Genomic DNA, 14083 nt, shown 5'->3' with positions numbered 1-14083 from the left:
CTTTCAGCCATTTGAGCTTCCTCTGTTGAGAATTCTCTGTTTAGTTCAATAGCCCATTTCTTAATTGGACTGTTGGGCATTTTGATGTCAAATTTCTTGAGTTCTTTATATATTCTAGATATCAGAGGCTACCTAGAAAACAGGACCCAAGAAAGACACAGGGATCTCCCAATGACAGAGAAATGGATGAGATCTACATGACCAACCTAGATGTGAGTGGGGTAATGAAGGGCAAGGGTGGAGGGAAAGAGAGCTTAGGGGAACACAAGATCCCAGCTGGATCAAGAACAGAGAGGGAGAACAAGGAATAAGAGACCATGATAAATGAAGATCACATGGGAATAGGAAAAAGCAAAGTGCTAGAGAAATCCACAAAGCTAAATCCACAAATAGACTACTGGCAATGGTTGAGAGAAAGCCCGAACTGACCTAATCTGGTGATAGGATGGCCAAACACCCTAATTTTTGTGCTAGAAACCTCTTCCAATGACTGAGGGAACTAGATGCAGAGATCCATGACCAGGCCCCAGGTGGAGCTTCAGGCGTCCAATTGGCAAGAAAGAGGAGGGTTTGTATGAGCGAGAATTGTTGGGACCAAGACTGGATAAAGCACAGGGACAAATAACCAAACGAATGTAAACAGATGAACTATGAACCAATAGCTGAGGAGCTTCCAACTGGATCAGGCCCTCTGGATAAGTGAGACAGCTGATTAGCTTGAACTGTTTGGGAGACAAGCAGGCAGTGGGACTGGGACCTGTCCTCAGTGCATGAGCTGGCTGTTTGGAACCTGGGGCTTATACAGAGACACTTACTTGGCTCAGCCTGGGAGGAGGGGACTGGACCTGCCTGGACTGAATCTACCAGGTTGAACTCAATCCCCAGGGGAGTCTTTGCCCTGGAGGAAATGGGAATGTGGGGTGGGCTGGTAGGAAGGCATGGTGAGGTGGAAGGGGGGAGAACAAAAGAATCAGTGGCTGATATGTAAAATTAAATTAAATTATAAAATTAAAAAGAAAAAAAAATCCTTAGCCATCTGGGAAATGCGACTGTCAGAAAAGTTAAGAATAGTTAAGATCAAAAGCAAAAGTGACAATTCATGCTGATGAGGATGTGGAGCAAGGGAAGACTCCTCCATCGCTGGTGGGAGTGCAAACTTATATAGCCACATTAGAAGTTCCAGAAAATTGGGATCAATCTGCCACAAGAACCAGCTATATTATTATATCCACATTAGAATTTCCAGAAAATTGGGATCAATCTGCCACAAGAACCAGCTATACCACTCTTGGGCATATGCCCAAAGGATGTTCAATCATACCACAAGGACACATGCTCAAGTATATTCATAGCAGCTTTATTTGTAATTGTCAGTACCTGGAAACAACATAGATGTCTCTCAGCTGAGGAATGGATAAAGAAAATGTGCTACATATACACAATGGAGTGTTGCTCAGCTGTTAAAAACAAGGACACCAGGAAATTTGAAAGCACATGGATAGAACTAGGAAAAAAATCATCCTTAGTGAGGTAACTCAGATTAAAAAAAGCCAAACATGGTATGTACTCACTCATAAGTAGATATTAGCTGTAAAATAAAGGATAACTATTCTGCAATCCACAGACCCAGAGAGACTAGATAACATGGAGAGTTCATGGGAGGGAATGCCTAGAACGCTCTGAGAAGGGGAAATGGAAGAGATTTCATGAGTGGAGGGAGGGTAGGTGGGAATGTGAATCTGAACCATCAGGATGTTGGGGAGCTGATTGGGAGAGTACTGAAAGAGACTACTGGAAAGGGGGGGATACTTCAGGATCAGGTATAAACCTGGTACAAGGGTATCTCCCAAGAATCTACAAGGAGGACCTCAGTTAGGTCTCCTAGCAATAACAAATATGTAGTCTGAACTGGCTGTCTCCTGGGATCAGATGAGTAAGCAATATTTAATTTTAAAATATATTCATGATTTTTGATAGGAAGAGTTTTCACATAAGTGAATATGGTGAAGAAGGTAAAAGGCATCATTCCCTTCTAGTGCTAGAGTTACAGCTGGCTGTGATTATCTAAACATGGGTGCTGGGAATCCAACCTGGGTCCTCAGAAAGAACTGGACAAGCTTTTTACTGTTGAGCCTTCTCTGCAACCATAAGAGCTTATTTTTCCTAATGAATGGGGGGAATACCACTTACTTTCCCCTAGCACACCAAAGGATATTTTTGCGTCTCTCTTTAAAAGATAAAAATGAAGGGACAATGTCATGAAAGGGACAATGTAAAGAGTAAAAAGCCAGAGTAATGGCCATCATTATTGAATATCTATGATACACCGAACACTTTCCAGACACTGGAAAAGATCAGAGGTCTAGATAAAAAGACAGACTGTCCCATGCTCAAATGACGGATGACTATAAAAGAGTTACAGAACTGGTCCTCCTTCCAGGAGTATGATAACAAACTGTCAACTAGAAGTCATTCAAGACTTAAATATGAAAGGAAGGATTGAGGGAGGACTTGAAGAAATAGGTTGCAGAGGAGTAACAGAGAAAAAGACAAAGACATTTTTGGTTCTTTCATTTTTGTTTGCTCATTTGTTTTGGATTCAAAGATAACATGTCAAGCCAGACTGGCTTGGAAATTAACAATTAGAAAAGACTGGCCTTGGACCTGTGGCAATTCCTTTGCCTCAGGCCCCAAGTGCTGGAATGATATGTTTGAAGAACTACCCAGGGCCACACTTAGTTTGAAAAAAAAAAAAAAACAATTTAAAAGAGCAATTTACAAAGGAGAGCAGCCAGCAACAGTCCAACCTAACTGTGACGCCTAGAACAATATCAATGACAAGCAGGGCACAGAAGCCCTAATAGTAGAGTGGTGGCACACATACCTTGGTAGTAAACATAACTTTCTAATTGGTCTTATAATATGCTCAACAAGAGGGAAAACATGCCTGATGGAGGAAATCTAACCAACTGTTCAGGGCTAGTGAAATCACTGTTAGTGGAGGAGAATCTATAACACAGTTACTTTACTCAACGAACATCATCCCTAGCAGTATCAGCATTTGTCCTTATGCCCACAGGTAAGTGTAGTCTTTATGCCTCATCATGGAAACTTCTCTTTGCAACAAATGGAGACCGTTAAAGAAAACCAAACATGATGAAAATGCAGAATAATGGAGCCCAGTACATCTACCCAATACTATCACACCTACGGCTCAGGGAACATTGCCGGAGGGAGGGCAGAATGATTGTATAGCCAAAATATCAGGGAGTTGTCAGTGAGATTGAGTCTTCTACTGATGTTGAAAGCTACAGCCATAAATTCTCACCAACGTGACTGCATAACATGAACTGATGGAGGAAGGAACCAAGCAACATGCCACAATGCACAGGAAAAAGCCCTGAGTCCTCATGCCTACACTAGGAACTACAGACAATGAAGGAAGGCTGAGAAAAGGAGAAACAGTATTCCCAGGGGAAAGTACAGCTAGTGGTTATCCAATATCAGATGGCTATCTCTGAAAACTTACACCCAAGTAACTGTACAGACTGAGAACGTTATATTTAGGGAGCTATCTATATATGCTTATACATCTGAGATTTAACAACATTTCAAAAAGAGGCCCTGAATTTTAGAGAAAACAGGGATGGATATAAGAGAAAGTTTGGAGCGAGAAAAAGAAAGGGTGAAGCTTTGTAATTATCATCTCAAAATAATTTTTAAAAATCTGAAAAATAATTTAAAAATAAGAGCAATGTCCTGGGTCTTGGGAGAAGCACTTTACTCTCAGGTCATCAGAAGCCTGTGAATTCCTAAACAACATATATTTCCAGGAAAATAGTTCAAACTTATTCACATTAACAAAAACAGGTTGTTGAATGACTATGGATTAGGGTTTTACAGAATGCAAAGGAGTCTGGCCAATAGAAAATTGATTAAACTTACTGGTTGAATTTTTTTTTCCATCTCCTACCAGGGACCTTCACAATGGGGAGAGGGTTCTAGAAATTGAGGTTAGATTTAATGCTTGATGTATAAAACCTATCTGAAATTCTCTAAATGATGAAGCACTTAAAGTTTCCTTGTTATTGACTACATCAAGTTGTCAGGAGGGTGATATGTCAGAGAGGAACAAGGGCCGTTTGTACTATCCCCAAAACTTGGTCTACAGAGTTTCTTTCAATTTGTCATCCTTGAGTTGTTGCAGCACGAATTGTTAGAAGGTCTTATTAATAAAATCAAACCTGGAGCCAGGTATTGGGGTGAACGCTGAAAGATCAGAGAGACAGAACAGGCCACAGCTTCCTCACCTCACCAATTTCTCAGCTGATCCTGCTTCCTCAAACTGGAAACCTCTGAGTCCTCATCCGAATGGATCTCAACTGAACTGCTGCTAAAAGCTAAAAGCTAAACCAGGCTCTAGTTTCTGGTCCTCATGCCTTATATACCTTCTGCTTCCTGCCATCATTTCCTGGGATTAAAGGCATTTGTCACCATGCCTGGCTGTTTCCAGTGTGTCTTTGAACTCAGAGATCCAGATGGATCTCTGCCTTTGGAATGTTAGGATTAAAGGTGTCTGTGCCACCATTTTCTGGCCTCTGTATCTAGTGGCTGTTCTGTTCTCTGAACCCAGATAAGATTGTTAAGGTGCATAATATATTGGGAAACACAATATCACCACACATTGTATTCTTTATTTGCAGTAAAAATATAAGGGTAAACAAAACACTTTTTGTGATCTCTGTCATTCTACAGAATTGTGGGAATCTAGAATTCTGTCTCTAATCAGATAAAAGTCATGGAAATTCTGAAAACCACACTAGATAAAGTCAGAACAGAATAAAAATTTGGCTCATACAGCTGGTGCTGGGGAATTGATTCTGGAGAAGAGAACAGTTTGGACTCAGTGACATTGGAAAAGACAATCACACAGGTTAATCATGACTTCTGTTATCTTAAGCATAAGGTCAGTAAAGAACTTACATGTAAAAAGAGATAACTTACCTAAAATATATTGAAGAGTCACAAGTAATCTTTTGGATTTTTTTCTTGCTAGTTAAGTTCAGATTTATAAGGTGACAAGACACATATTTGTAGACTTAACTGGTTTGCCATTTGAAACACCTCAGGAGCACAAATTATTAATTATTATAGGTAAATTTCTATAGGCTTTATAGACTTAAGATTGCAATACCTAAGTTTTTGAGTGCATGTTTTATATTAATACATTTTTACTGATTGAAATATATGTTCTATAAAAAGGAAAATGATAGATTATTACAATAACTTTTCACATGCCTTCAAAAGCAAACATGAATAATTTACAAGAGAAACAATGGGGAAATTAAGCTGGGTGTCAGGATATGCCAAAATCCACTTAAATATATATATTTCTCTTGGCTACCTAATGCATCTTATAGTAGATTGTAATTAATTACCTAATGCTGAGTTATCTTGTTTAGTTATTTTAAGGAAACAAACTAATTTATTATTGAATGTCACTTCTTTTGTGTGGGGGTTGTATTTACAATACTCTTGTGCTTCTATCTTTTGAAATAGTAATTTGATGAAGTCATTCTGGGCACCACCATATCTCCAAAAATAAGAAGAAATGCAAGCAATGTAAATATACCTAAGTGGGAATATTCTAGCCTATTTATATTAAGTTTATAGTACAGGATTGAGCAAGTTACATTAAATCTTAAGTCTTTAAATGATGAATCATTCATTTTGAAATGTTTGATTATTTCCCAGATCCAGAACATCTATACCCACAATACTAAAGTCTGAATGTAACTGTTATTCACATAAATCATTAAATGTTTTTTGTTTTATAAGATAAAGTAAAGTAATTGTGCTTTATCACTATGAGTTACTGAAGCAAAAGATAATACTTTAGGGTTTTTAATACCTTAGCTCTTTTACTATAAAACTTATTCTTGCTATGTTACCCTTGCTGTACTTGGACTCACTGTGTAGAACAGGCAGGCCTTGAAGTAAGATAGATCTTCCTGCTTCTGTCTCAACTTCTGATTGCTGGTATTAAAGCCTGTGAAACCACACCTTGTGAGTATCTTATTTTTCCTGAAAACATTCACCTGGAGTTTCTTTGTTGGAAGAGCAGAGTGTAGCAAGAATCTTAAAAGTTCTTATTAATAAAATCAAACCTGAGCCAGGTATTGGGGTGAACTGGAAGATCAGAGAACCAGAACAAGCCACAGCTACCTCACCTCGCTGGATCCTCAGTTGGTCTTGTTTCCTCAAACTGGAGGCCTCTGAGTCGTCATCCAGAATGAGTCTCAGCTGAACTGCTGCTCGAAAGCCTGAAGCTTAAGCAGCTAAAAGCTTAACCAGGCTAAAATGCTTCTAGTTTCTGGTCTTCACATTGTATATACCTTTCTGCATTCTACTACCACTCCCTGGGATTAAAGACTCACTTTCTGGGATTAAAGGCATGTGTCACTATGCCTGGCCATTTCCAATGTGGCCTTGAACTCACAGAGATCCAGAGGGATTTCTACCTCTGGAGTGCTAGGATTAAAGGTTTGAGTGCCACCATTTTCTAGCCTTTGTATCTAGTGGCTGTTCTGTCTCTGACTCCAGATAAGTTTATTAGGGTGCACAATATTTTGGGGAACACAATATCATCACAGCAGAGTTCATCGTCTTGCGATTATGTAGATATGGTCTCAGGTTCTTATCTGTCTACATCTGTGGCACTGGTCTCTCCCGTAGCCTTTCTGGATAACTTGCCATTTGGGATCTTAATTCTTGACTCTATTTTATCATTTATAAAATATATACAATTAAATTATATTTTTATTGTATACAATGGTGGGTTTAATAAAGATAATTTTCCTCTAAGTTTAGAAAATCAAATATTAGAAATCTTGAAATTATATATGAGTGAAGCATACATATAACATAACAATGATAAAAACAATAGACTGGTGTTTTCCTCTCCACCATTTCCTATTTTCACAGAAGTGTAAAGTGGTTAATCTTCTTGAGAGAGAAAAAGATGCATTACTAATGAAATAAATAGGATTAGAGATGACTGCCCTTGCTGACTTCTCAAGTCCACTACTGCAGCTCAGGTTTTCATACTTTTAAGTATTTCCTTTATTCTCTATCTCTTTGTTAAAATTTAGGTCACATTTCTATCTGAAAATATAATTTTATCTTTTCTTTCATATTTGTCCTCAAGTAATATTTTGTTTTTACCTGATGTCTCCCAGATGTAAAATTTAGTTTTGTCAAAGTTTTGTTGCTTGGTAGCAAACTTCAGTCACCAGCAACCCGGTACTTTGTAACCTGGAAGTCAAGAAACCACCTTACTTTATGAAGAAAACATACAAGACTCCATTGCTTTTCCCATTGTTCTTTACTTGGGATTGATCTCAAGCCCTTGCACAAACTCTGATAATTAATCAAATTACACAGCCCACCCCATGACTACATTTTAGCTATGAGAGTCTGATGCAAATACACTGCAGAAATACATTTACTTCAAATAAGTCTCTAGTGCAATGCAGAGTTACTCCTAGCCAGGCAGGCAGAGTGTTTGTGCACAGAAGGCTTGGATAAGCTTCAGTTTTAACTTTTAAAGTCTTCTAAGAAGAACATATTACCAATGAAATAGATTTAGGCATTCGTTTTGTTTTCCTATTCATGATTTGTGCTATATTATGAATAAACAGACTTTATTTCAACTATATTTTGAACTATAATCCTCTAGTCAGCTAACACATCAACATTACAGTACTGTTTTGCTTTGTTTTCCACTGCCTCTACTGTCACTACAAGAAACACTATTGTGAATACAGACATAAAACATCATGAGCCTTAGAATTTGATCTCTGTTTTGATGATTCTTTTTAGAGTCATATAAATATTTACAGCAATATAGGTTTATTTCTCATCTTGTATTTCCAGTTGTGTCAAAACTAAGAAAGCAGCATATATTTCTTAATATATATTTTAAATAAACTGGCTTATTAAATGTTCACAGAAATTATTCATTTGATTTGTGTCCAAATGCATGATTTTCTGGGTGTTGCTGGATATACATCCCTAAGAGACACATGAAACACTCTGCTCAGTTTTTCTGCCAGCCTGTCCCATGGTGAGTTCTTAATAAGCTTTAGCTCTTTTGTGGGAATATCACAGGATCACACTCACATTCAGCACGCGAGAAGCAATGCACCATAACTGGTATCCTGTAAATTGCCATCACTTTCTGTGTCATTATCTGTCATTTTTCACACAGTTGGCCACCATCCCTGACATTGCTGTATCCTGAAACTCATTTTTACTTGCAAAGCTTTTCATATGGATGAAAATGCAAAAGGTACAAATGCTTCACAGTCTGATGTTTTTTCTTAGAAACTGAATGTATAAAACAACATTTTCATGCTTAATTTAACCTTTTTTAATTAAAACTTCATAAATGTATTTTATAAAGAAAACATACTTCTGATAAAGGGGTATTAAATAATCTTAAGCATTTACTTAGTATCATTGTGACTTCAGTTCCTTAGTTTCCTATTGTACTTTTCTAACTGTGTCTATAAAAGGATTTATACTTCCTCCTGCAATTGGAAGACATAATTAATATATCTAAACTAATATATTTGAACAAACATAACTGTAACTATATTTCTTTCTGTATGTAAGATGGATTGAAATAGCATACTATTTTAAGTAGACAAGGGAATATTTTACATAAGCTCAGAAAAACAAATAAATAATACTTTGAATAAAAAGTTTCTGAAGAATTATCCACTTAGAATCTTTAACATGGACTACACAGTTATTTGATAATAAATATCCATTGATTATCTCTACTTATGCATAAATGACCTAGAAATGATTATGAAAGACAATTTTAGGGGAAGACTTGTTAATGAGAATGTCATGTCAATGTTCATCATACTCTAATACTTTCTTTTCCTCCTGAGTCACTGTACATAAATAATAGAAGGTATTTGGTCAAAAAAGAAAATGTCTTCTTATTTCAGAAACATGCCTGGTACATCGTGGAAACTAATGAAGGTATTCAACCCTAATCTTGCATATGGGTTTAGAAGTAACATCCTCTGTTGACCCGGGGAAGAGAGCACAGTCTATTTACTGACCCCTGTCATCAGGATATTAATATGAAAATCTTATCAATTTTGAAGTCTTTCAACTAAAAAGAATATCAGAAAGCTTTTAAATATGGTAGGTACTGTAAGCAGAAGCAACCTGCAGAGAGGTACCTGTGACTCTTCTTATGGACAAAATTATGATTGATGCATAAAGCATGCACGAGATTCAGGCTGGAATCAAGATATTTAGATTTCCTCTGGCTTTCCTTATCAGATGGCCAACCATCTTATAAAGCAGGAGTTATGATGTATTAATAACCCTTTATTTACCAGTGTGACTTCATTTTTGTATCTGATTGTATCAGCAGAAATACGTTACCAAATGTGATCACACCATGCACCTGTGCTTAGGGGGACAAATCTATGAACACAGGGAAGTTTTCTGCCATTCTATAGCGAAAGGATCTTGTTTCTGCCGATTTCTACTTACATACTTGTTATTTCTTTATGAATCATTGTTAAAAGAACTCCGACATTCATATTTCTAGAAATATTTTCTTTATGAGAGGATATATATTTTCTTTAAAACTGGACCCTTACAAGTATTACTGTCACATTCTTGTTTCTACTACTTCTTCAACACAACATAAATACATTTCCATAAGTGCCTCAGTCCCACAGCCTCTGCCACACTCAATCTCAAACTCTGTTTCACATGTCACATGTTTTATATTTACTATAAAAACATTCTACTTCTTGTATTAAACCCTGGACCACCCATCATGTATCCACAAAAATATATAAATATATAAAGGATTATATTACATAAGTGTTAGTAGACCCTAATGGTTCTTTTTTCTGTGTGGTCTCTTTCAGTATACATATATCTCACTTTTTGTACCTTTACATTCAGCTTTCTCAATCTCTCAGTATTGGAAAATAAAACTGGTCTAAGCAGATTAATTTGCTCTTTTCTTTGGTGGACAGAGAGTAAAACATCTTTATTGTCCAAAATCAGGAGAGGCTGTTTGTCCATTGAATTTTATGACTTACTGGAGGATGACCACTGAAGTTGTCTTCCACATAAAGGACAATAAGAAAAACCCATGAGGTTTTAAAGATCAGCATTTAAAGATCAGCCAAGTATATAATCAGTTTACAGAAGTACACAGATGGAAGGATCTTGCTCCAAATGGTCTATATCAATTGGAACTTTATCATAGACTTTGTCCTTGAAGCAAGATGGTTCCCACAGAATGAGTATGGGCTTGGAGGCAGGAAGCATGTCTGAGTCAATGACACGTACAGTCAGTGGGCATCTAGCAAGTGTAGGCTACCTCCAGGACTGATCCTAACTTCACTCAGACATGTTTTGAGGCCACATTTTAAAGCCCTTATTGTTCATATTGATAAGAAAAATTTATGTGAAGAGGTATTTCACAGTCAAGGAAGAAAAAAACAAGTGACCAAAACATGGCCATGTGTTCCTGACCCTGACATCTGATGCCCAGGCTTTTTTAAACCAAGAGACATTAGTTTTACATAGACATGACTTTAGAAACATAAAAACCATGAAGGTAAGTTGCCTAGATATTTATCAGATATCTCCAAAGAATGGCAAATATCTTAGAAATATGTCTCAGTTTTGTTTTTTTCTTTAGTGTCTGGAAATGACTGCAGTCTACAAAGTATTTGCTAGATGACATTCACTCTAGAAGAAGAGAGGAAATAACTTAAGATTAACACGTTTCCTACCACTCACGAGTTTTCTTATATTTCTTGCACCATATGTTATGGACCTGAGATATAGACACAGTCTTGTCTACATCGAATGAAGCCGTCTCATTGGTAGAAACCATGCAGGTTAGTCTACAAAAAAAACTATATAATAGCATGAACCCACAGAGCATTGCAGTTACACTTTATTTTGGTCTTTTTTTATATATATACTTTAATTTAATTTTACATATCAGCCACATATTCCCCTGTCCTCCCCCCTCCCCCCCCCACACCTTTCCCCAAGCCCACTCCCCATTCCCATCTCCTCCCAGGGCAAAGACTCTCCTGGGGATTCAGCTCAACCTGGTAGATTCAGTCCAGGCAGATCCAGTCCCCTCCTCCCAGGCTGAGGGAAGTGTCCCTGCATAAGCCCCAGGTTCCAAACAGCCAGCTCATGCACTAATGACAGGTCCCGGTCCCACTGCCTGGATGCCTCCCAAAGGGTTCATCAACGGCTAATCAACTGCCTCACTTATCCAGAGGGCCTGATCCAGTTGGAAGCTCCTCAGCTATTGGTTCATAGTTCATGTGTTTCTATTCGTTTCACTAGGTGTCCCTGTGCTTTTTCCAATCTTGGTCTCAACAATTCTCGCTCATACAATCCCTCCTTTTTCTTGCCGTTTGGACTCATGGAGCTCCACCTGGGCCTGGCCGTGGGTCTTTGCATCTGCTTCCCTCAGTCATTGGATGAGATTTCTAACAGGACAGTTAGGGTGTAGCTAGAGTTTTCCTGCCTGGCCCACAGTCAAGACAAATCTCTCTCACCTGCCAGTCCCACAGTCGCTCAGACCCCACCAAGTAAACACAGAGACTTATATTGGTTACAAACTGTATGGCCATGGCAGGCTTCTTGCTAACTGTTCTTATAGCTTAAATTAATCGATTTCTATTAATCTATACCTTGCCACATGGCTCGTGGCTTACTGGCATCTTCACATGCTGTTTCTCATCGTGGTGGCTGGCAGTGTCTCTCTGACTCAGCCTTCCACTTCCCAGCTTTATTCTCCTCCTTGTCCCGCCTATATTTCCTGCCTATCCAATGACCAATCAGTGTTTTATTTATTGACCAATCAGCAACACATTTGCCATACAGAATATCCCACAGCATTAGGGTATTTGTCCATCCTATCACCAGAGTAGTTCAGTTCGGGCTTTCTCTCAACCATTGCAAGTAGTCTATTGTGGAGGTAGCTTTGTGGATTTCTGGGGACCTCTCTAGCACTTTGCTTCTTCCTATTCCCATGTGGCTTCATTTATCATGGTCTCTAATTCCTTGTTCTCCCTCTCTGTTCTTGATTCAGCTGGGATCTCCTGCTCCCCTCAGCGCTCTTTCCCTTGAAACTTGCCCTTCATTACCCCCACTCACATACGTGTTGTTCATGTAGATCTCATCCATTTCTCTGTCATTGGGAGATCCCTGTGTCTTTCTTAGGGTCCTGTTTTTTAGGTAGCCTCCCTGGAGTTGTAAGTAGCAGTCTAGTCATCTTTGTTTTACATCTAGTATCCTCCTATAAGTGAGTACATACCATGTTTGTCTTTCTGACTCTGGGTTGCCTCACTCAGGATGATTTTTTCTAGATCCAATCATTTGCTTGCAAACCTCATGATGTCATTGTTTTTCTCTGCTGAGTAGTATTCCATTGTGTATATGTACCACATTTTATTTATCCATTCTTCAGTTGAAGGGCATCTAGGTTGTTTCCAGGTTCTGGCTATTATAAACAATGCTGATATGAACATAGCTGAGCAAGTGCCCTTGTGGTATGATTGAGCATTCCTTGGGTATAAGCCCAAGAGTGGTATAGCTGGGTCTTGGGGGAGATTGATTCCCAATTTTCTAAGAAGGTGCCATATTGTTTCCAAAGTGGCTGTACAAGCTTGCATTCCCACCAGCAATGGAGGAGAGTTCCCCTAGCTCCACATCCTCTCCAGCATAAGCTGTCTTCAGTGTTTTTGATCTTGCCATTCTGACAGGTATAAGGTGGTATCTCAGAGTCATTTTGATTTGCATTTCTGTGATGATTAGGGATGTTGAGCAATTCCTTAAATGTCTTTCAGCCATTTGAGCTTCCTCTGTTGAGAATTCTCTGTTTAGTTCTATAGCCCATTTCTTAATTGGACTGTTGGGCATTTTGATGTCTAATTTCTTGAGTTCCTTATATATTCTGGATATCAATCCTCTGTCAGATGTGGGGTTGGTGAAGACCTTTTCCCATTCTGTAGGCTGTTACTTTGTCTTGTTGACCGTGTCCTTTGCTCTACAAAAGCTTCTCAGTTTCAAGAGGTCCCATTGATTGATTGTTTCTCTCAGTGTCTGTGCTACTGGTGTTCTATTTAGGTAGTGATCTCCTGTGCCAATGCATTCAAGACTACTTCCTACTTTCTCTTCTATCAGGTTCAGAGAAACTGGATTTATGTTGAGGTCTTTGATCCACTTGGACTTAAGTTTTGTGCACAGTGACAGATATGGATCTATTTGCAACCTTCTACATGTTGACATCCAGTTATGCCAGCACCATTTGTTGAAGATGCTTTCTTTTTTCCATTGTGCACTTTTGGCTTCTTTTTCAGAAATTATATGTTCATAGGTATGCGGATTAATGTCAGGGTCTTCAATTTGATTCCATTGTTTCACATGTTGGTTTTTATGCCAGTACCAAGCTGTTTTTATTACTGTAGCTCTATAGTAGAGCTGAGGTCAGGGATCGTGATGCCTCCAGAGGTTTGTTTTATTGTAAAGGATTCTTTTGGCTATCCTGGGTATTTTGTTTTTCCTTATTTTGCTCTTTTGAATAGTCTTTGTCTTCAAGTTCCTAGAACTTTTAGAAATGTTCTCCCTCAGCAAAAGAAGGGAAGCCAACAACTGATATAGTTTCTGGAAGTATTTAACGATAATTTGTTGGGTATTCCTAGTGAGATCAAAGATGTTGGTGATTGTTTTCATGATTCTGGACAAGATTCTACTGATAGTGAAATTATTAGACCCGTAAAGAAGTGCAAGGTGGTGGTGCTTTCAGGTGATTCTGATACTGATGAAGATCCTGAAAACTGTTGGTCTGAAACTGACACACCACCACACTTACAAATGTTTGAAGGTCATGCTGGGGTCACTACATTTCCATCTCAATGTAGCTCTGTACCCTCGGTGACCAATCTCCTTTTTGGTGATGAACTGTTGGGATGTTGTGCAAAGATCTGTCCAACTATCAGGATAA

Source organism: Peromyscus californicus, unplaced genomic scaffold (assembly GCF_007827085.1).
Source record: "Peromyscus californicus insignis strain IS unplaced genomic scaffold, ASM782708v3 Scaffold_12__1_contigs__length_115047231, whole genome shotgun sequence".
In the NCBI taxonomy this organism is placed as follows: Eukaryota; Metazoa; Chordata; class Mammalia; order Rodentia; family Cricetidae; genus Peromyscus; species Peromyscus californicus.
The sequence above is the reverse complement of the archived record's forward strand: the minus strand, read 5'-3'. Positions refer to the sequence as shown.